The sequence below is a fragment of the Cavia porcellus genome, unplaced genomic scaffold (assembly GCF_034190915.1).
Source record: "Cavia porcellus strain 051 isolate PalLab524CR breed Dunkin Hartley unplaced genomic scaffold, mCavPor4.1 scaffold_37, whole genome shotgun sequence".
NCBI lineage: Eukaryota > Metazoa > Chordata > Mammalia > Rodentia > Caviidae > Cavia > Cavia porcellus.
Genome location: NW_026947520.1, coordinates 11,474,956 through 11,497,302, shown reverse-complemented (window position 1 = coordinate 11,497,302; position 22,347 = coordinate 11,474,956). Strand labels below are relative to the sequence as shown.

At 44.2% G+C, this 22,347-nt stretch overlaps 1 pseudogene; it reads left to right on the top strand.

Moving 5' to 3' along the window:
• LOC100722210 (NBAS subunit of NRZ tethering complex-like) overlaps nucleotides 1–22,347 on the top strand; it is a 185,600-nt pseudogene that overhangs the window by 22,065 nt on the left and 141,188 nt on the right.

The window sequence follows — 22,347 nt, the reverse complement described above, 5'->3', positions numbered from 1 at the left end:
AAAAAAAAAAGAATGGTTGTAATAATTTGTAATTGTGTTCTGCTATTAAGGATTGTATGTACATTCTCAATATTCACGGCAGTTATGTGAGTGGATTGGTGTCAGTTTTTGAAGTTTAGGAAGGAGATTGAGGGGAGCAAAGTGGCAGCCCCTCTCCCTGGGTCTCTTCTAGGAATCGTGTGCACCTTAGCATCTGTATTCATGTGGATAGGACCACGGTGGGCAGAACAGTGCCTGTGACTCTGGCTGTGTCTTAGCATCTCCGAGGGGCTTCACAGAGAAAACCAAGGCCAGGACCCAGATGCATGCCTGGCCTGCCTGTACTTGCCATGGGCTCTGCCTAAGTGACCCCTGCAGGACCTGGAGCTCATGGTGTTTTCAGGCTTTTTAGTGTGTTCTCATAAGTTTAGCACTGAGAGCCAGGAATTCCGAGAATGGTTTTCATTCAGGAAATGAATATGCATGGAGCAATCTGGGCAAAGTACACTGGGCTCAGGTTACAGGAGTCCCACAGCACCTGGACAGGTTCTGAGGAGCTGTCTGGAGACGGAAGCTGGCGCCACGTGCTTGGCCCTGCAAGCCCTAAGGTCTCGGCAGGAGCAGCCTTGTGAGAAAGACTCAGACTGGCCCGTGCAAAGGAAGGACTGCTTCTGTGGGCTGCAGGGCAGGCTGGGCCTGGCCAGTTGTTGTCTGCGTCCCCATTGTGTAGGGTGTCTCCTGGGAAGAGTTGGCTGTCCCAGGGGCAGCGGGGCCTTCTGAGATGTCTGTTCCTCTGCAGAAGCCTCAGTTTTGTGAGGTTCTGCCTCTGGAATCCAAGGTGACTGGAGGCCAGAGGCTGTGACAGGTAGGTGAGCGTCCCTACAGGTCTCTTGCTTCCCTGTCCTCAGCCGTCCGAGTAGGCGAATGGAAGTGAAGACTTTTCCATTTAGACTACTGCTGGCAGTGGATGCTGACATTGGAAAGCTGCTTCTAGAGTTCTCTAGGGTGGAAGGGTGGAGAGTTCTGTCTGTGTTGCAGTGGATATACGGTTTGAATAAAAATGTGCTTCTCTACCCCTCTACTTCAAAGTTATGTATTGTGGTGTTGCCTGAGTAAATGAAAGATTACAGGTAATTAAAAAAACCAGAGCTGGGAGGACTGCTGTAGACCGGGCAATTGGCACTGGGCTTTCACATGCCCCCCAGTTGTGCATCGTTATTTATGGAGCATCTCTTTAGTAATGCAGTTTTCTTTTCTCTCAAAGGCATTGAGTTTTGCTGGTGATTTGAGCTGTGCCATCGCCGGGTTGATATTTTTAGAATACAAAGCCAGTGCGCAGTGATTAGCAGAACTCTTGGTCATCAATTACCGAGGAGAACTCAGAAGTTACCTTGTCAGGTAAAAGGCGCTTTGGGAAGTGTATTTGGTGCAGTGTTATTTCTCTGTTTCACATCAGTTAGTGGTGCTGCTTTATGTCCTGGCATGTTGTTATGAAAAGTTGGAAGTACAATTTGATAGTTGAAAGAATTGTATCTTAAACACTCATGTATTTCCAGTTGGATTCTATAATTAGGATTTTACTGTACTATCGATCATATTTTTACCATTTATCCATCTCTGTGTCTTCTTGTATTTTAATGTATTTCAGAGTAAGCTGGAGATGTCAGCAGTTAGATTTAGCATGCATATCATTAATTAGGGTTCTTTCCGGTAAAATTTATATTCTGTGGAAATGCACAAATCTCAGTTGTACCTGTTGTGACTTAGTATCAGTGTGTACATTTATGTAGTCAAAACCCCTGTGGGGATTCTGGACGTTGCCACCATGCTAGGACGTTCCATCTTCTCCTTCCCAGCATCCCTTTCTACGTCTACCCCCAAACAAGTAACTGTTTAAAAAACTTGTTAAAAATCACAGTTGAGGGCCAGGGATTTAGCTCAGTGGCATAAGTGACCCCTGATACCAAAAAAAGAAAAGAAAAAAATCACAGATGAGTTTTGTCTGTCCTGATAATTCATAATAGTGGAATCATGTATGTGGATCCTTTTTGTAAACTTTCCTTTAATCAGCATAATATTTGAGATTCATCCATAGTTTATGCCACTCAGTAGTGTATTCCTGTCTTACTAGTGGTCAGTATTTTATGAATACCGTGAATAAATGTGTAGATATCTGTGCTGAGTGGTTGGTTTATCCATTTTTCTGTTTCTAGACGTCCAGGTTTCCAGCTTAGGGCTGCTGTCATACAGCAGCTATGCCTATCCTTTATAAGTATTTATGAATATATATCATCATTTCTCCTGATGTTTCCCTTCCAATGAATCGTACAGTCAGTGCAGTTTATTTTTGTAAGAAACTACCAGACTTTTTACCAACAGGGCTGTATCCATCAGTCATGTTAACACTGTCAGAGTTCTGATTGTTTTACATCTTTGATATTACGTGTCTTCCACGTTACAGAAATCGTATTGGGTATGTAATGATGTCTGTTGAAGTTTAATGGTATTTATTTCTTGCTTACCTTCTGAAATTTAGTGTTGAAACAAATCAGAGCTACCAAGAGAGTCACAGTTTCAGCTTCAGTAGTCATTATCCTCATGGAATCAGTACTGCGATTTACCACCCTGCTCACAGGTAAGCAGCTGTTTGTGCTCTGACTCAGAGGATTACCGGGTGGGTCCAGAAACCTTGGCGTAGATCCAGAGGGAAGAGCCTCCCCTCACTGATTTTCCTGTGGACCTGTTCATTCCATATTCCTGTGCGCAGTCATGTAGAAGACCTTGGCAGCCTGTTCCGATCATGCATGCACCTTTTCCTGCCTGACTGGTCTTCTCCAGCCAGCCAGGGCACTGGCCTCTTGGTTGAGGAATTTTTCCTGCTTGCTCACCCCACCAAAGCACGTCCTCCTCGTTGTAACAAGAGTGCGACAGCACGGAGCTCACAGCCTTGTCCACAGAGCCCATGAAGGCCATGTCTTCTTGTGGAGGCTGCAGTAGGCATCCCTCTTGCAGGCTTCCTTCCTTGCAGGCTGAGGCTCTGCTGTCTGTCTGTCTGTCTGTCCGGCTCCTCCAAGTCCTGTGTCTGTTTCCCCTGCGGTGCCCCACCCTCTGTTACTCAGCTTTGTCAGTGAGTTTGACTGGAAGCTTTTGGCATTTTCTGCTGCCTGCTATTTGCCCTTTAGTTTTGAGGGTTAAGTATATGTGTATTTCACGAGTCAGCCAAGCTCTTTGGGTTTGTAACTAGAAAGAGTGTTCAATTTTGAGTCAGATTAAGCTAGTTAAGTTCTGGATTTTTGGACTAATCAGTGACTGCCGGCAACTCCTTACACTGACTCTCTTCTTGGTGGAAAGTGTATGCAAGTTTCATATTCTGTTTATTCATCAGAGAATTTTATTGTGGAATCTTTTTACTGTGAAAGATTCCCCTCTCTTTCCTCTCTCCCACTCCTTTCTCTCCTTCTCTCTCTCCACCCCCCCCCCTTCTCTTCCCCACACTCCAAAATCCTTTGGGCTGTCTGCTAATGCCATTTTGTCTCCCTGAGACAATGACCGAGATAATGACCATCTTGACTTTTGTTTCATCCCCTTGCTTTCTTTAGAGTTTGAGCACTTATAGTTAGCTTGATGTTCTGACTTTATGGAAATGGAATCATGTGCTCGTAAATCTTATTGTGTGACTTGCTTTTTCTTTTCTTTTTTTTAACAAGGTATTGGAACTGGAATGACTTGCTTTTTCATTCATGTTGTTGTAGTTCATTCAGTTTTTTTTAGTTCATTTTTAACCACTGAGGATATTTTATGAATAATACGCAACATATTTAGCCGTTCTCCTGTAAACGAAAACTTGATTTGTTTCAGCTGCTTCTATGTTATAAAAATAGCACAGTGGTAAAAGCTTCTATGTTATAAAAATATTACAGTGGTAAAAGTTATTGTGTACTCCTTTAGCACACATGCTGGCTGTGGAAGGAGAAGTGACTCTTCAGACTTCTGGGAGGGAACAAGGTCCTGGCAGGTGTGTCCCACGGTGGTTGTTCTGGATGATGTTCATCCTCTTGATGGTGAGATGTACGGCACTTTTAAACATCTGCTGGTCGGTAGGTGTAAAGGAATATCTCATAGCTGTTTTCAGTGATTTGAAAACCTGTGGGAGCTGTGTAAGAAAAGAGGGTTTCATGTACAGGGCCATCTGAGCCCACCCCCGAGGAGGGCATGTTCCAGGAGCAGCGCTGTGAGAACGCAGTGCAGGAGCCCTTGGGGCCAGGGTGTGTGACGCCAATGGAGGTGTGATTGGCAGGCCTGTGAGCAGTGGTGAGCACTGATTTCTGCGTGGTTTTGCAGCCCACAGAACCCCTGTTCTCACTTGTGTTTATTCTCCTGTAGTTCATCCCCCCCCCCCCATGCTGGGGTCACACTGAGGACCTCTCTTGTGTGAAGAGAGGGCTGCACGCTGAGGTACATTTTCAGATTTCCTTTCTCCTTTTTCTTTGTTTTAAACTGCTGAGTTTTATGATGTACCTGTTATAGATTTACCCCTAAATCCACCTCACTGGTGGTATAAGTCTCTCTTCAGTGCATCATATATATTTGTGTCGTGCAGGTTTTCTCTCTGTGGAGAGGTCTGTCCCGGAACTTCCCAGTGTGCTGCAGTGTAAATTTACAATGGCTGATAGCTGTTGTCCTGGAGTCTCTGCCACACCCTGGGAATTGCATTCATGTGTTGTCTGGCTGCATTCTTGTTTCCTAGGTCCCTTGTGCTCTCTCACTTTCTGTTTTTCTTAGTTTATTTCACTGTTTTGGCCACTCACAGCCTTCTGTATCTTCCCAGAAACAACATGTGGTATATGGAAGACTTGCATGTCTGAAAATGGCTTGTTCTGTCTTTATGTTTAATTGATGATTGGGTTCAACAGAGTTGTAGGCTGGAAATAATTTTCTTTTAGAATTTCGAAGGTATTTTTTCTAGCTTCTAGTGTTGCTCCTGAGAATTCTAATGTTATTCTGATGTAAAGCCCAGTTTTGTTTCTCTGGTGTTTGTCCCCTTCTCACTAGACTTTCTTATTCATCAGTGTTCTGCTATCTGACCTTGTAATAGCTCACAGCAGATTTATTACTATCTACATGCTGGCTTCTTAGTTTTGGGTTCAAAATGTAACCACCCGAGGGAAGTTTAATTTAGTGGGCGGGGACAGCCTCTATTTAAATAAACATCTTAGAAAGTTGAATATATTCTTTAATCAAAAAGGAGGTTCTCTTTTTGGTTCTGCAATCATTTATAACTTGATAGCAGTCAGTGTGGAGATAGATGACATTAATGTTTCTGTGTGAAAATTACTATAAAACAGAGAATGTGTGTAAATATTCTATTGTGGATGACGTTTTTGCTAGGTTGTTTATGTTTTCCATTATGTGGTCTTTTTTAAAAGAAAGAAGGTATTATTTTCGTCCTGTTTTTATTTATTTCCAGCTTATTTTTGCAAATAGTAGTGTGGGGGTGTGCTATTTATCATCTATAAGAATTTTACAGATGTGAAATAAATCAGCCAGGCTAGAGCTTGGTTAAATAGGGAACACGAACTCAGGGTTTTGTGTCATGCGTTTTTTTGTCTTAATACAGAGAGCACTGCTGAGGAAGAGAAATTGAGTTGATAAACTGGGTGACAGGAAGCAAGAATTAACTGAGAAGCTGTGGACTAAGCTTGGGTGGGTATGCTGATTTTTTCCATATCCTGAGTCACAGCCTCATGGAAGCCCTGGAGCCATCTCATCCCTCGGCCCTGCCTCCCCTTATCTGCCCCCCCCTCCATTCTCCTGCCTCCCCTGCCTCCCCTCCTCTTCCTTCTGTCTTTCCTTTGCTGTTGTTGGTTTTCTGGAGAATCACACCCAGGCTCTGGTGGAGAAAAATCCCTCTGCTCCTTTGCATTGTGGAAGAGCCCATGTGCAGTAACCATAGCTCTGCCATAGTAGTGTGAACCACCAGAGACGGCATGGAAATGAGCAAACCTGGTTGGGTTCCAATAAAGCTTTATTTACAAAACATAGGTGCTGGTGGATTTGGGGTGTGTGTGTGTGTGTGTGTGTGTGTGTGTGTGTGTGTGTGTGGTGGCTGCCGCTTGCTGACATTCGTCTTATGTAACTAACTGCAGGCATATTTAAATTCATGTATTTCTTGAAATGTCTTTGTTCTTTAAAGTCTTCATGGTATCAGACTGAGGCCTGCTGCCTGTGCGCACAGAAACTCATATTATGGCATCAGTTTCTGCAGAAAGCTTCATTGAAGGTCAGCCAGTAAGGGAGAGGAAGGGCTTTGAAGATGGGACTCAGTATTTGGGCAGTGCCTGTTATGGTCCCCCTGTTTTAGTCCAGAGGTGGGCCAGTCACAGGCAGCACCCTGGCTCCCGGCTCATGCTTGGAATCCCCATAGCTTTGGATCCTGGATCCTCTTATGAGTAGAAGGCTATGGCCCGTGGAGCAGACACAGTTTCATTTGTGCTTCCTGTTGCTGTCCCCTGCCTGGAATGTCCACTAAAGTAAAACTGTCTGCTCGGCCCTGTTGGGTTGGACCGACCCACTACAGCTTTGTGTGCTGAGGAGGAAGGGAGTAGGGAGGGGAGGGCAGTGGGCGGGGGAGGGAGAGCCTTTTGCTCAGCCAGGGGTGGGTAGGACAGATTTGTTCAGGCAGCAACTTATATCTGACAGTTACGGGATATTTAAAAGTAGCTAGACTTGCTGGAAATTCTCCAGACTGACCGTGGCATGATGTGTTGTCGCAGTATACTCCATGAACACGCTGTAGAGCTTGCGTGGTTTGATAGAACAAGTGTTGGTTTCCTCCAGCAAATGGTGGTTGCAGCTCCTTGGGCTTCTGGCAGTGTGTCAAGCCTGTGAGAGAGAAGGTGAATGGAGGTCCAGGACCAGGGTCTGTGTTGTCCACAGTTCCACTTTCCGCAGCAAGACAGGGCCTGGCACTCGATGTGTTGCTCAGCAAAGGAGCGGGAGCCTGATTTTGGAGGAATTGGTGTTTAAGGCTCAGGTGGAACATCGTGTAAACACAAGAGCTAAAGTAGGTCATTTTCAGATGTTTCTTAGGTGAAATGTGAGTCTTGTTAACTCCTGAGAGTGTGAGCTCCATGAGGGGGGAAGCTTGGTTCCTTCATGCTGTCTTTCCTGCACTGCTAGCACCGAACCTCACATCTGAGTAAGTGTAAACACTCCTGAGATGGATGCTGCATTGACTTCAGTGGAAGTTAGTGACGTTAGAGAAAATGTCGGTGCAGATTACTGAATCTGCATGTGCTGAGTACTGGTCATCAGGATGCAGTGTCCTACTTCCCTGCTGCTGCTGCTGTGTGTGGGGCAGAGCTCCGGGCTAGGAGACTTTCCTAGGGTGGTGCGACTATCAGGGCTGCTCCCGTCCTCCGTTCTTGGGGTGGAGGGACTGTGACCTGGACGAGGGCTTGGTACACCGCAGCCTGTGACCTGGCTCTGCCCCATTTCTAGGAATACAGTTGACATTTTTTAGGTAGTTGAAAAATACTCAAAGCAGGTTCCTTGGTGACTCATGAAAATTGTGTTCAGGTATCCATAGAGTTTCTTTTGACACCCTGATGTGGTGTTTCCTTCTGTCCCGTAAAGGAGGTGTTATGAAGTAGATTCTGTGGCCCACCAGGGTCAAAATATTATGAGCTATCCTTTTTAAGAAATTGTTAGCTGGACTGTTCTGTGCCAGCCAACATCTGTGTGTCCAGTTTTGCTTGGGGGGTACAAAGCCAGAAGGATTAAATGTTACACATGTTCCCATATTTGATTCTGAATTCTGAATTACGTCCTAAGGAATTTAGAACCAGATGCCATGCAGTTTTAAGCAATTCTATATCTATTCATAAGGTTGCTAGGAGAACGATTTCATTATCAAACTGAGTGAGCAGAAGAGGAAAAATTTCCTGTTTTGTTTTTAATAAGCAGCCTTTCAAAAACCTAATTGATTTCTGTGATCATCCTTCAGCACATGTCAACTACTCAGTCTAGTGCTTAGTCACAATGTGACTGATAATGAGCTGTGTCTTCCAGACCCCAGGTGGTTCCTTTAAACATAGGGTGAAGTGGATCCTTGACCAGCAGCATGGAGATTGCCGGAGGCGTGGGGAGTTGGAGATTGGGCTCCCCATGCCTCTGCCTCCTGGACCCCAGGTCTGGAAGGTGTCCCAGTGTGTGTGTGTTCCGGGCCCTCCGGGATTCTGCTGCATCCCTGCTGTTTGACAAAGGCTAACTTTGTCTTGGCTATATGTATTTCTGCTTAGTTCTTCATCTAGTTGGTAAACATAAGCAAACTTTAATGAAGACACTGAACTAGTGGGTAAGATGTAATGCATCAGATAGGTGATGTTTCAGGTTTCCGAAGGGAGGAACTGCTTGTAGCTCTGACGGTTTGATCATGTGTGTGGAGCCTTAACTTTATGGGCCTGGTCCTGTCAAATCTTTCCAAGCCCAGGCCGCAGCTGTGCTAGTTCAGGTGCTGTTACACTGTCTGACCCCTGCCCTTTCCATGTTGTAGAATTGTGGCACATAGAGCCTGCCCTTCCCCTCCTTCCCTTCCTGTTGTGTGCCTTGGGGACACCAGACCTTGGACAGAGCACCTAGAAGTTCTTGTTCTAAAACTTCCTATGCTGTACGTGGGCTTGAATGAGTTCTAAGCCACTAGAGGGCAGATTCTTCCAACCAGTGTTTGATCAAAGAACCTTTTTGCTAACTCTTCTGTGTTGCTTTTGAATTCTTTTAAAGCATGGCTCCCAGCCTCAGTGTCCTCAGCGTCTTATACCGTGATACTTAGGGCCTTGTGTCTGCCTCTACTGGGTTTTTTCCCATGTCTGGGTTACTGTCTCCTGTTCTTTGGTCTCTGCCTTTATTCGGGCTTGTTTAATTCTTTCCTCGCATGCGTGCATGTGGGTACACACTTTCTCTATCACTTAGTTTATTTTTATCATCCAACGTCTGTGCCTGCTTGCAGCTTTCCACTCTTCCAGCTGTCAGAGCTGGGAGACTCAGCCCCTTCATCGTCAGGCCAAGACCAAGGACCGCTTCCTTCACCTCTGTGCACCTGTGCGTCTTGGCAGGCGTGCCCTGCTTGGCCTTTCATGGCTGAGACATGTCTGTGCTCAGTAATGTATAGGACAGCTTAATCTCCAAGGGTTTTTATCTGGTTTTGAGCATTTTAGATCGAAGAGAATATAGTATTCTTTGAAGATACCGGTGCACAGTATAATAACTGCTATTTTTGTTATTTGGCTATGAAAATTTGTTTTATTTTTTTCATAAAAAAGAAAGAAAAATCAAAGCCAGGGCCTCCACATTGCAATACACCCCCATCTTATTTTTATTTTTTGTTTTGAGACAGGGTCTTAAGTCATTCAATTACCCGATTTGGGTTTGAACTTGTGCCTCCTGCCTCAGCTTCCCAGAGTTCTGGGGTCACAGGTGTGTGCCTCCGTGTTCAGCTTGTCGTTTCTTTGTGACGTGCTGTGTGGTGCCCGTGTGCATCAGGTGCAGATGATGTGCGTATGCCTAGTAAGGCTGCACAGATGCTCACTGGTGTCTGCAGCATGCGGTGGCCAAGCTTCAGACGTTCCCCATGTCTCTGAGTGTACCACTGAATATTTAAGCGCTGCCTCTGCCCAGGTGAGGCTGTGGTTCCCATTTGAAAGCCGTTTGATTTCTCTTGGTGGTTTTGCTTAAAATGCTGACCTTCTAGGTTTAATATGTAGTCATTTTAATGTAAATTTTCTCATGCAGGTGGCTTTCCATGATGTGATGTTTCACTGCTTTTATCTTGTTCCTATTTACAATCTGCATCCTTTATTTTCTTGCTTGCAGACTTCTGCTTGTGGGTGGCTGTGAAGCCTCAGAGCCAGGCATCTGGAAGGCAGCCAGCTGCGGCCTGTCTGCGTGGAGAGTCCTCTCAGGGTCACCATATTACAAGCAGGTCGCCAGCGGTGGAGACAGGGTCACCGTGGTAAGTGCTTGCCACAGCATTTTACTGTCCTAATTGGCTTTAAACAAATACATTGTCTGTAAGACTTAGAGGAAGAAATAATTTTGTCTTCAGCGAGGAAGACTAATTAATTCTGGTGCAACTATAATACTTCTTTCAAATATCAAATTTAATAATGTATGTTGAATTGAACAGTATTTTCAGATATTAAAAAAATGACCTGGATTTGCTTATTTAGGTATCAGCATCTATGAGGCCCTTTGTGTTTGAGCAGCTGTTCTTAGCTCGCTCATGGACTGGCCCATTTCGCTAATGCTGTTTCCAGCCCTAGTCTCCTCATGGAGAAGCTGAGTGGGCTCTGGAGAAGCTGTCCTGGGCCCACTCACCACACCACTGGAGCTTGCAGCCCTTGTTCATAAGCACCATAGTGCACTTCTTCCTGTAGTGTTCGGTCTTTCTCAACTCTTCACCTGTGCATTCATTGATTCTTTCTATAATTTTTTATTGGGTCTCTCTCTCACACCAATGTTAGCCAGCTTTCTGTGGCTATGACAAGATTCTCAAAACAAACACTTCCTAAGGTATAAGGGTTCATTGTGGCTTGCAGTCTCAGAGGTTCAGTCCATGGTAGCTTGGTCCTATTGAGGTGTAGTCCCTCATAGTACAAGTGTAGCACTTAGTGTGGTTCCTGTAAGGCGGGTGGAGAGGGAAGGAGATGATGAGGTCCTCAGGGCCCCTTCAAAGGCATGGTGCTCAGTGGTGTGACTTCTTCCACTAGACCCTTACCTCCTAATGGCTCCCCCACCTCCTAGCAGCACCACAGGCTGGTGACCGTGTCTCTAACACATGGGTGTTTGGGGACCGTATCATGCTATGATGCACTGTGACAGCTAATCTCCATGGCAGTTTGGTGAATTCATAGCAGATGAGTTCATAGCTGAATGGACTGCTGGGAAGTAGGGCCTCATTGAGGGAAGAAGGCCTCTAGGTGCCTGTTTTTGAAGGCCTCAACTTGTCTTTGGCACTCTCTTGATCTCTGCTTCTTAATTGCCTTAGTGTAGGCCAACCTAGGGAACTTGTATATGACCAGGGGGGATGAAGATGAAACACAGACACAGAATTAGTTTAAAATGTGGGCTTAGGGTGCTCTTGTCTCCCTTCAACAGAGAGTCCCGAACAACTGGCGTACCTTGGCTCTATTCACTCAGAATGGGCACAGGCAGTAAGAGTCAACCAGGATTCATCCATCTTCTACCATTCATGGTACATCTTTTAGTAAGCAAAACGATCTCAGAGACACTAACTTTCCCTGCCACCGGTGTGTCAGCACGCACTACACCGCCTTTCTCTCTAGGGCTCACAGAAGAGGCCTGTTGGGCCTTAATCTTTCAATCTGGTCTCCCACACCTTAAAGAGACAGCTTTCCCTGGCCACATGCCTGACATGTTGTTATTACTTCACCACAGACCTGGAAGCAATGGGATTGCATGTCACTGACTGAACCCTCTGAGTCCGTAAGCCAGGGAAGCTTTTCCTCCTTTAAGCCTTTGTCTCAGGTGTTTGTCATGGCAAGGGAAAGCTAACTCACACAGCTTCTTTTAGACTGCAATAGTGTTAGTGTGTGCTTGGCCCCTGCACACTGTGCTAATCCAGACAGTCTCATAAGCAATCAGTGAAAAGCCCTAATAGTTCTGTCACTTGCCACATAAAAATTGATAACCTTATTTGAGGCAAAGCCTGCTGTTGATACTGTCTGTCCTTGGTCCCTTGTTCTAATTGATGATCATAGGATTTAAAGAGAGTGCCCTTTGGAGGCTCCTCTGCCTCAGTTTATGACTTTAGAAGGGAGGAAAGAAGGAAAAAGTGGAAGCAGTAGCACCTCTCATTGTTTAAAGCTAAGCATGTGGCTGTTCCTAGTCTCAAAGGGTCTCAGAGTAGTTCTTCAGTGCCCAGAGAAGTGATAAAAACGAAGTGTTGGTGGGCACTACTTGGCTTACACGTCACCACCCTGTATAAGTGGCACAAAAGCAGGCGCTTGATCAGAATCACACGCCTCATGCTTGGCATGGTGCCTGTGATAGGCAGCAGTGCTGTGGTGGGCAGTTAGATGTCTCTCAAGTGAGGGAAGAAGCAGAAAATCAAGCTGAAGCACAATACAAATAAATGAGTTAGGCCATTTGCTTCAGTAGTGTGTTTGCCATGTTATTTTTCTTAAAATAGATTGACTTAAAAATAATGTCCTGAAAGAATAAATGGTTTGGTATTGACCAGGAAGTAATGCAGATGTGCCTCTGAAAAGAAATCTCCAACAGTTATAGTATTCCTCCATTATTATTTTTTAGCGTCTGGCATATGCTGGAATCTATGTGATTTCACCCGCCAAAGCTATCTTTTTTTTCCCCAAATGAGATTGACTTAGTGTCTTATATGGTACCAGATCTTACATCCATTTGTTTGTAGCTCAGCTTATGCAGTGCGGGGCTTTTCTGTTTTTTCCCCACCTATCTACTCTGCCACCTTTGATTCTCTCAGAAGGTGGGCTGGAGGACAGTGTGAGGGTTGTCATCACTGGCTTTCAGACAGGAGCTGACAGCTGAGAGCTCAGGGTAAGCGGAGGAGGGAGATGAGCTGGACTGACTCTCCTACTTCCTGTTAACTCTTCCCTTCCTGCAAAGCTGTGTCCAGGTCTGATTTGTGCTACAACGATTATGCCATTGTCACGAAGAAAATAAGGTTAAGGTAGGAGTTACTTGTACATGCTGGGCACACTGTTTCCTGTTTATAGGGATGTCTGAGCCGTGTTACAGATTGTAGTTTTATATGGAACAAATCAAGGCAAATCTTGGAAAATGTTAGAAGACTTTTTCTCCCTCAAATCTTACTTAAAGCAAATATGATGCCTGCAGGTTATTTCCAATGGTTTAATCAAAATACAGGTTTTTAAAACACTTAAGAATCTGGGTATGCAATGAAAATACCATCAACAAACCTCATAGATCTAGAGAAATCACTCCTAAAATTCATCTGGAACCAGAAGAGACCTAGAATAGCAAAAGCAATTCTAAGCAGCAAAGGCAAGGCAGGAAGCATCACAATCCCTGACTTGAAGTTATACCTACAAAGCTATTGTAATAAAATCAACATAGTACTGGAATCAAAACAGATCTGAAGATCAATGGAATAGATTAGAAGATACAACTACAAACACACTCAACCACCTTATCTTTGATAAAGGGGCCAAACATACTCACTGGAAGAACGACAGCCTCTTTAATAAATGGTGCTGGGAAAACTGGCTCTCCATATGCCAAAAACTAAAACTAGACCCATGGCTATGACCATATACTAAACTAAAATCTAAATGGATCAAAGATCTGAATATAAAGACAGAAACACTAAATCTGTTGGAAGACAAAGTAGATAAAAATCTTGAAGATATAGGGGTAGGTTAGAGAATTCATGAATAGGAGTCAAACCACATGGGAAATACTTCTCAGAATCAATAACTGGGATTGCATCTTATTAAAAAGTTTCTACATGTCAAAAGAAATCACCAGCATAGTGAAAAGAAAACCCACAAACTGGGAAAAAAATCTTAGTGAACTGTCCCTCAGACAAAGGACTTCTGTCTAAAACATAAAAAATTTTAAAAAATCAGACCCCTGAAATTCAAGGAACCAATCCAAAAATGGGCATCTGAGATGAATACACAGTTCTCAAATGAAGAAATACAAATGGCAAATAAATACATGAAAAAATGTTCATCGTTAGTCATTAGAGAAATGCAAATTAAAACTAAACTGAGATTCCATCTTACTCCAGAAAGAATGACCAGGATCAAGAAAACTACCAACAACAAATGCTGGAGAGGCTGTGGGAAAAAGGAACTCTCTTGCACTGTTGGTGGGAGTGTAGACTGGTGCAGCCACTGTGGAGGTCAGTCTGGAGATTCCTTAAAAAGCTGGGATTGAAAGTCCCGTTCAACCCAGCCATTCCACTTCTAGGCATATTCCCAGAAGAATTAAAAACATCATACCACAGTGATATATATGAGCCCATGTTTATAGCAGCACAATTTATAATAGCCAGATCTTGGAAACAACCTAAGTGTCCATCAACTGAGGAATGGATAAAAAAGTTGTGGTATTTTTATATAATGGAGTACTACTCAGCTATAAAGAATGATCATATTGAGATATTTATAAATAAATGGGCACAACTTGAGACCACACTCATAAGTGAAATAAATGATACTCACATGTATAAATACCGTATAGTCTCCCTAGTGTAACAAATGGTAAGAGTACATAAGAGTTTATGGTAATCATGATTACCCATTATATTGCTTTGAAGCCTTATAATAGTTGCATTCTTTAGTTGGAATGAGTTTATCCTGGTTTGTTTGATTTTATTATCTGTGATAATATGAACTGTTATTATGAAGAAAACGACATTATAATAGCCAGTGCTGATTTAATATCATCTTACTCTGAAGTCCTACCATGCCTTTGTTCTTCTGTTTCCATTGGTTGTATCATATTGTATCTTACTGGATTTTATTATGTGTGATAGTATAAACAAATTTTCTGTGAAAAATGAGATAATATAGTAGTCATTGTTCATTTTCTGTTATTTGGTTCTGAATGCTCTGTAATACTTTCATTCTCTTTAATGGTTTTATGCTAGTTTGTTATGTTTGATACTATTATATATGAAGTTATGCTCAACTATTTCAAAGAAAGAGACATTATAGTAGTCACCGTTAATTATGGGTTGTCTTGTGGTGAAATACTGTGTTGCTTACATTGTTCTGTTCTGATCTGCTTTGTTATTCCCTGTTTTGTCTTAATCTCTTAAAAAAAAAGAATCTGGGTATGTTGGCGCACCCCTTTAATCCCCAGCCATAAGGAGGCTAAGGCAGGAAAATGTGAATTTCCTGCCAGCCTAAGGCAACTTAGGTTGTAAGATCTGGTCTGAAACCAAACCAAGGCAAACCTTACAGCACAACACAGCAGAAACAGCGTATTAGTGATAAAATAATGTGGCAAAATATAAAGAACCAGTTACCCCCGGTGAAAGATTTGCTGACAGTTTATTATGTGATAATTTTTACATTTCTGTAGCTGTAAAATTTGTCAAAATTATACATTGAGTAAAAAGGAGGAGACCTGGAGATGCAGAGGAGGCGAGGTGCACGTCCCTTAGCGCTGTGCCATTGAGCGCTGTGACTGAGTGCTCTGGGCCAGGGCATCCTGGGGGCTGCTCGCCTGGGGCCTCTCTCCGGGGCTGTGTCCTGGCTGCGCTGGGGTGCTGCAGGCTGCTGCATTGTGCACGGTCCTTGTCTCCCAGACCCTGGTATGGGACTGGAGTCCCACAGAGCGGGATCGCCTGTGCACTGAGAAAGCAAGTACGAAAAATACTGAACTGGAAATGAGTGCCCTGCTGTCCGATCGACTGCTTGAAATGCTGCAAGTGTATTTTAATTACATTAGTGATTTTTAAATGACTTGCAGCTGAACTCAGTTGTTCTGCAGAGACATAAGGGCATTTGAGTTTCAGGATTGGCTGCTTTTGTCAGTGGCAGGTGCTGTTCTCATCGAACCCCTTAATGCTGGCTTGTAGCTGTGGCGGTAACTGGGGTAGCTATTGACAGGAGGACACTGCTGGTGTGTGTATTCTGGCCTCTCCCCAGGCTGCCAGGCTGTTCAAGAGACTGCAGCATTCAATACCTGCATTGAACAAAACTTTGAATTAATGTCAGTGCCGCTCCTGTATTTTTATGTGTTCATTTGTTCAGCACTGAATCGAGGCTACAGGCGTTAGGGATAGAAAGATGATATTGCCGTGTCCACAGCTGAGCACAGTGGGGACAGGAACCAGGCCAGAATTCAATACTGGGCCAAAAGAAAGGCCCAGCCTTGTCGAAGGCTGGTGCCTGAACTCCTGCACAGTCATGTACCAAGCTGTCTGCTAGGATCAAATGAGTTAATACATGTGAAATCACCGATAAACCCTAAGGTGATATCTGAGGGTAACCATTTTTGTCCATTTGTATTCTTAAAAATCAAAATTTCAGATAAAACTACATTTAAAATAAAATTTGTTGATGTTTTTTGGTGTATGTAGATCTGGGAATTGAGCTCTATTTAACACTTTAAACATTTTCTTATGTTTTTTTTTTGAGATAGGATTTCAATAAGTTGCCTAGACTGGCCTCCGACTTACTATTCTCCTGCCTCAGCTTCCCTAGATTTGGGATTACAAACCTTTGCCATTCACTCAACTGAATTTGTTAATGTTACCTTGTTTTGACATCTTACTGTGTTTAACTAGTGAAATTTCCATCTAGATCTGAATTTATCCCTGATGATGCTAGGTAATAAAATGGTAACAGGAATGGTCTCAGTTGGGAAAGAAGCACAGTTGATTTTTTTTTTTTAAGACAGAGTCTTGTATGTGGTTCAGTCTGACCTTAAATTCACTATGCTGGCCTTGAACTTGCAGTGGTCCTCCTGCCTCAGCCTCCTGAGTTCTGGGATAACGGGCATGTGCCACACACCCAAAATGCAGTTGATTCTGATTTGCGTCAGTTGTCTTAGAATTTCTACCTGTAGATTTAACGCAGGATGGTTTTGATCATGGATGTGTTTTGTAAGAATGTAACACCTGAATTTTTTTCCATACCAGACAGAGTATCACCAAGATCCTTGATCTCTACGAGTGATTTTTCATAACTACTTAAAGTCTGATTTCATTTCATGATAAATGGCTTTGTACGTAAGAAACCCTTCCATTAATCTTTGTTCATGTGTTTTGTAGGTACCCAAGACACTGGGACTGCTGAGGATGTTAAATGTCAAGCTTCACAGCCGCCAGGGCCAAGAACAGGTAATGCAGATCTGCTTAACCTTGGGTCCTCAGATGCTGTCTGCAGAGTCCCTGCACAGTGGGTGAGGTCTGTGTGAACCCTGAGCATTTTCAGCTGAGTGTGTTTGTAACTGCACAGTATGAGTGTGTGCATTAGCAAGCATTCCTAGAGCTGTTCACTCAAAGTTTGTGAATGTATTAATCAGTCATTTTGTTTTGTTTTGTTTTTGAGACAGGATCTTGCTAAGTAGTATGGGCGACCTTGAACTTCCTTATGTAGCTCAGGCTGGCCTTGAACTCACAATGATCTTTCTGCCTCAGCCTCCTGAGTGCCAGGGTTCCAGATGTGTGGCACCACGCCTGGCAGTATGTATCAATCTTAACTCAAAAAATACAAAGAGAAACCATAGCAAATGAACTTATTCCTCTTGGTGATGGATGATACAGCCTAAAGAACTGTAGAGGCATCATATGCCATTCTTATTTTATCTTAAAAACTTACAAAGTTTTCATCTTATCCAAATTTTTGTTTACTGTTAAAAAAAAAAATCCTCTCTAGATGTGAGATCACTGGTGCTCCAGGGAAAGAGAACCCTGCAGTCCAGGGTTTTGGATAGTTCCCTTTGAGTTCCAGTGATGGGCCTAGGGACTGACCCAGGAGAGTCACATCCCCTTCCTTTGTTGGGCAGAATCATGGGGCCTGGCAGTTGTACCCCCGCATATTCTGTACTGAACCACAGGGAGATGTGTGGAGAGCGCGCTGCTGCTGCGTTCTCATGCATCGTGGTACTTAGGCCTTGAGCTCGGGGCCTGCCTCTGCTGTGGACTTCTGCCAGTCAGTGGTTCCGGACAGCTCTCCACTGTCTGGCGCTGGGCTGGTGACACACTGGGTCCGGAAAGCGAATTGCGCTGTCTGTGGTTAGAACCTGGGGTTGCTCTCCTTGCGGATGCAGATACACAGAGCGCATCACTCACCCACCAGGGCCTTTGTTGGTTCCCTCTGCCCTTTGGCTCTGTGCTCTCCTGCTCCTGTAGTGGTGTGTGGGCCATTCCTCTGCCTGTGTGATTCTCCTTAGTAATCCTAAAGCCACTTCAGCTTGAACAGTGTTCAGAGGAACGCTGTTGTGCATAACCAAGCAAGAATGTGGCATTTCAGTGTCAGTTCATCTTGTTTTGTTTTATGTTTTGAGACAGGGTCTTGCTCTATAGTTTAAGCTGGTCTTGAACTCACTTTGCAGCTCAGGCTGGCTTTGAACTCATAGCAGTCCTCCCACCACAGCATCTTGGGTTTAGAGGCCGGCTCTCTACATGGGGCACTGTTCATTTGTTCAGTAGCCTCACTTTGAGCAAGTTGTGGTAGGCTGATACTGGACAGGCTAGTGAGTGCTGTGAACCTCCTCAGGCGTCTGCAGTGGACAGCCACAGATCTCAAGCCCTGCTTAGCCTGCAGGGTGCCTTGCAGTAAGTGCTGTCCACTGCTGTACCTTGCAGAGTGTCGATATGCAGCAGACAGGCACTCACCTGCAGGGAATGCCTGGCTGGAAGCAGGTCATGGTGACAGCACGTGTCCTTGGGACTCCTGCTTGCCTGGGTAGAGAACCCCCTGGCACTTGCTTTTGGTGTTCCCTGCTTATGTTATCTGACCAACATAGTAACAGTGATACTCAGAACAGGAATCATTTGGGTTTGCTGCATAGGGCTCTTTATGTCCCATCTGGTACTCAGAAGAAACAGTTGATTGTGAGTTTGGCATGTGGACTGGCAGAAAGGAATTGGCTAGGTATCAAAAGCACCAGTTTGCCTTCTCCACCCCCTCGAGGGGAGCCCACTGCTGGCCTTCCTTTTGGGGAGGCTTTGGCTCCTTTGCACACTGTCAGGGTCCTCCATGATAGAGCAGAGGCAGGGCAAGCGAGTAGTCTGTCCGTGTATTTGATCCTGCGCAGCACACTGGGCTAGAAGCCGGAGTGTTTGGCTTTTTAAGAAGACCTTTTGCGTTCAGTGTACTATGCCCAGTGCTTCCCCCTAAGCATGTGCTGTCACGCATGTTGCCTCATTTGTATCAGTCTTACCTGTGGAGATGGCTGGTGCTCGCCAGAAGGGCTGGGGATCCTCTGAACTTCCTCACTTTGGGCACATCATCTGATGAGCAGGAGCCTCATGGTCTTGTGGGGCACTGGCATTGCTGGGAACAGGACCTGTGTGCTGCAGCGTCTGGACACAGGCTTGGCCCAGTGGGTGCAGACAGGAAGGGGCAGCCTCAGTCAGGGGCAGTTCAGCACTTTCTTCTAGCTCGTCCGCTGACTGCTGTGTAAGCTCTCAGCGAGCTAGCTGAAATGGAAGCCAAGATGTATTCTTAAAAATAGCCAAGATTCTAAGTTACTTTTTATCTCTGGAAGAATGAACTATCTTACCACTCAAAGGTGGTGGCAGTTATGTTTCTTTTTTAAAATGTGTTCCTCCGAACTATTATTTTTTTAGGGGAGGGCATTACTGGTAATTAAACCTAGGTACCACCAAGTTGCAGCTATGGGTCTTTTTTACTTTAATTTTTGAGACAGGGTCTTGCTAAGTTGTGCAAGCTGGCCTCAGATCTCTGTTTGTCCTGCTTCAGCCTCCCAAGTAGCTAGTGCTAAATACACACCATGACTCGTGGCCTTAAGTGTTAATATATTTTTAAAAGGGACCTGCTTTTCTACATAGAATCATGCTGTTACTATGTAGTTCATTTCATACTATTCACTTGTCCAGGTATACAGTAGGCTAATAGATTGGACAGTATTAGAGGTTTAATAAATCAGACAGCCGGGCGTGGTGGCTCATACCTGTAATCCCAGCAGTCTGGAGGCTGAGGTGGGAGGATCGTTGCGAGTTTGAAACCAGCCTGGGCTACAAAGTGAGCTCAAGGCCAGCCTGAACTGCATAGCGAGACCCCATCTCAAAAAAGACAAAAAATAATCAAACAGTTAAGACAGTGATTATCATATGATCAACATTTGGTGAATAATGTTGGTGACACCTGTATTAATCCATCAATTTCATTATATTCATAATCATAGAACTAATAATTAGCAGTTTATTGGTTCTTTTCAAATTGCAATTTAATATACCCCAAACTCATATGCTGTAAATGTTCAACTTCTGATTGGCATGTCTTACCTTCTGAAGAGTATTACTCAGAGTTACTTATATTGCTTTGTAAAAGATAGTGGCTTGGAAATTTTTATAAATTTTTGGACAGGGTTTTGCTGTGTATCCTCCTGTCTCAGCTTCCTGAGTGTTGTAATTACAGAAATGGGCCACCATGCTGGCTGCCTTGAAATTTTTAAAAATCTTTTTTTCTTTTTATTTTTATAGTGTTTTTGTTATTGTTATAGTGTTATTAACTAGACTTTTGTGGAAACTTTTTCTTAATTTGAAGGGCACCTTTTCGTTTTTTGTGATCCTGGGAATTGAACCCAGACCCTTTGCACTGAGCTACATCCCAGCTCTGTTTTTGAGGTAGGATGTTGTTAAGTTGAGCAGGCCAGACTGGAGCTTGGTGAACTTTTGTCTCAGCCACCCAGAGTGCTGGGTTTCAGTTGTGCACCATCATGCCTGGCCTCCTCCCCCCACCCCCTGTACCGGGGATCGAACTCACGGCCACATGCTTGCCAGGCAGACACTTATGCTGCTGAGCTAAATCTCCAGCCCTTTTTCTTTTTTTAAAACTAAACTTCCAACTTGAAATGGGCTAAAATGTCCACTGACCTCTGCGAAGCAAGGATTTACGTGTGTCAGCTGTAGATTCTGGAATGTGTGAAACAGTGCCTGGTGTGTGTGATATTTATTAGTGAAAAAGTGATATTCCTTAAGTGTTTGTGGGCTGTTGGAAGAGCTGTACTTATAAAATTACCTTATAATGATCTGAAGTTTCTTTGTTTAAGAATATGTAGTATTTCAGGATGTTTTGAATGTATACAGTATAATTCGTTACTTTCATTTTAACGTAAGTTGTATACTTAGAAGATATAGGAAACAAGAGATCACTGATTTTTGTTTTATGAAGATGGTAGGTAATTAAAGAAAGTGAGGTAGTTTTAGCTAATACAAGGATTTGACATTTAACATTAAAAACCCTCTCAAGAAAGTACGAATAGAAATTTTATAACGATATTTGAAAGAAGGTACAATTCCTACTCTAAATGTTGCTGCCCATAATTAGTGTTTTTAGTTAAGAGAAGATGGTTTGGACATTTGAGCTTATGCTTTAATGGGAGGAAGAAGGTATAAGAAATCCCATTAAACAAATGCGTGGCTTAATGACTTTTTGGGGAGCAGCTTTTATGGAAATATGCGCGTAGAGTACAGTTCACTCATCTAAAGTGTACAATTCATTGGCTTTTAGTATATTCACAGGAGACAGTCAATTCTGGTTGCAGCTTTGTTACCCTGAAAAAGACACTGTACCCCTTCACCATCCCTTGTTACTGTGGGCCCAGATGTCAGGGAATTCCATTCTTCTGAACACCAGCCCCACTGAGAACTTGTGACAGCGTTCGTGTAAAGTGGTATTTTTGGTTCAGTACATGTGCAGATTAGACCCTGTGAAGTAGACAGCAGAGTCCTCTAGGAGGGCCCCCTGTTTGTGTGTGCAGAGCATATTCACAGTGAAGTGGGGGCGCCGCACCCCAGGGAGTGGCGGTAACTGGGGTGGTGTCTGCTTACCCACAAGCTGTGCTCTGACTTTGTGGTTTTCATGCGGGACGGGATTTTCAAGATGAGCCTCTCTCCAGATGGGAGCCTGCTTGCCACTGTCCACTTCTCAGGGAAGCTGAGTGTCTGGGCTGTGCCGTCCCTGAGGCAGCTGCGTGCGTGGGAGCAGCGTGAGCAGGTGGGTCCTACCTTGGTGTGGTGCCACGTCCTATGTCACATGGCTGTCCTGCCCCGCAGGACCTCGTAGTGTTGGTTGGTAACACTGTAGGACAATGAAGGAGGCACACACAGGACAACCTGTGTCCAGTTCTAACTGACCATGCAGTGCTGTGTACTAGGTGTCATCTGTTCATGGCATGCACTCCTTTTTCTCCTTGACATTCTCAGCCTCCAGATGAAGGTGTGAAAACTGCAGCAAAGCCCACGTGGTCAGGGTTGCAGGCTCAGACCCTGAAAGGTTGCAGTTCTTTCCAGATCTTGCAGCACTAGTGGTGTGCTTACTTCACGCTTCAAGCAAGTTTCCTCCTTGTCTCACCATGGTGACGGGCACTGACATTGTGCAGTGTGTTGGAACGACAGGGTCGCGGGAACACATGACTTTGTTGTTCAGTAACGGAGAATCCATCTCTTTCGGGTTTAATTTACAGGGGGACTGAAAGGGCTGCTCATACAAAGCCCTGCAGTGTGCCTGGAGTGAAGTTTAAACAAAAGCTTTCCTTCAGCTTGGTGGAGCTGATTAGTTTGTGTTTGTGTCCTTGAAGGTGAATTCTCTCCCAGTGGTTCCAGATGTGACTTGGCAGGTAGCTTCACCATCTGTTGTG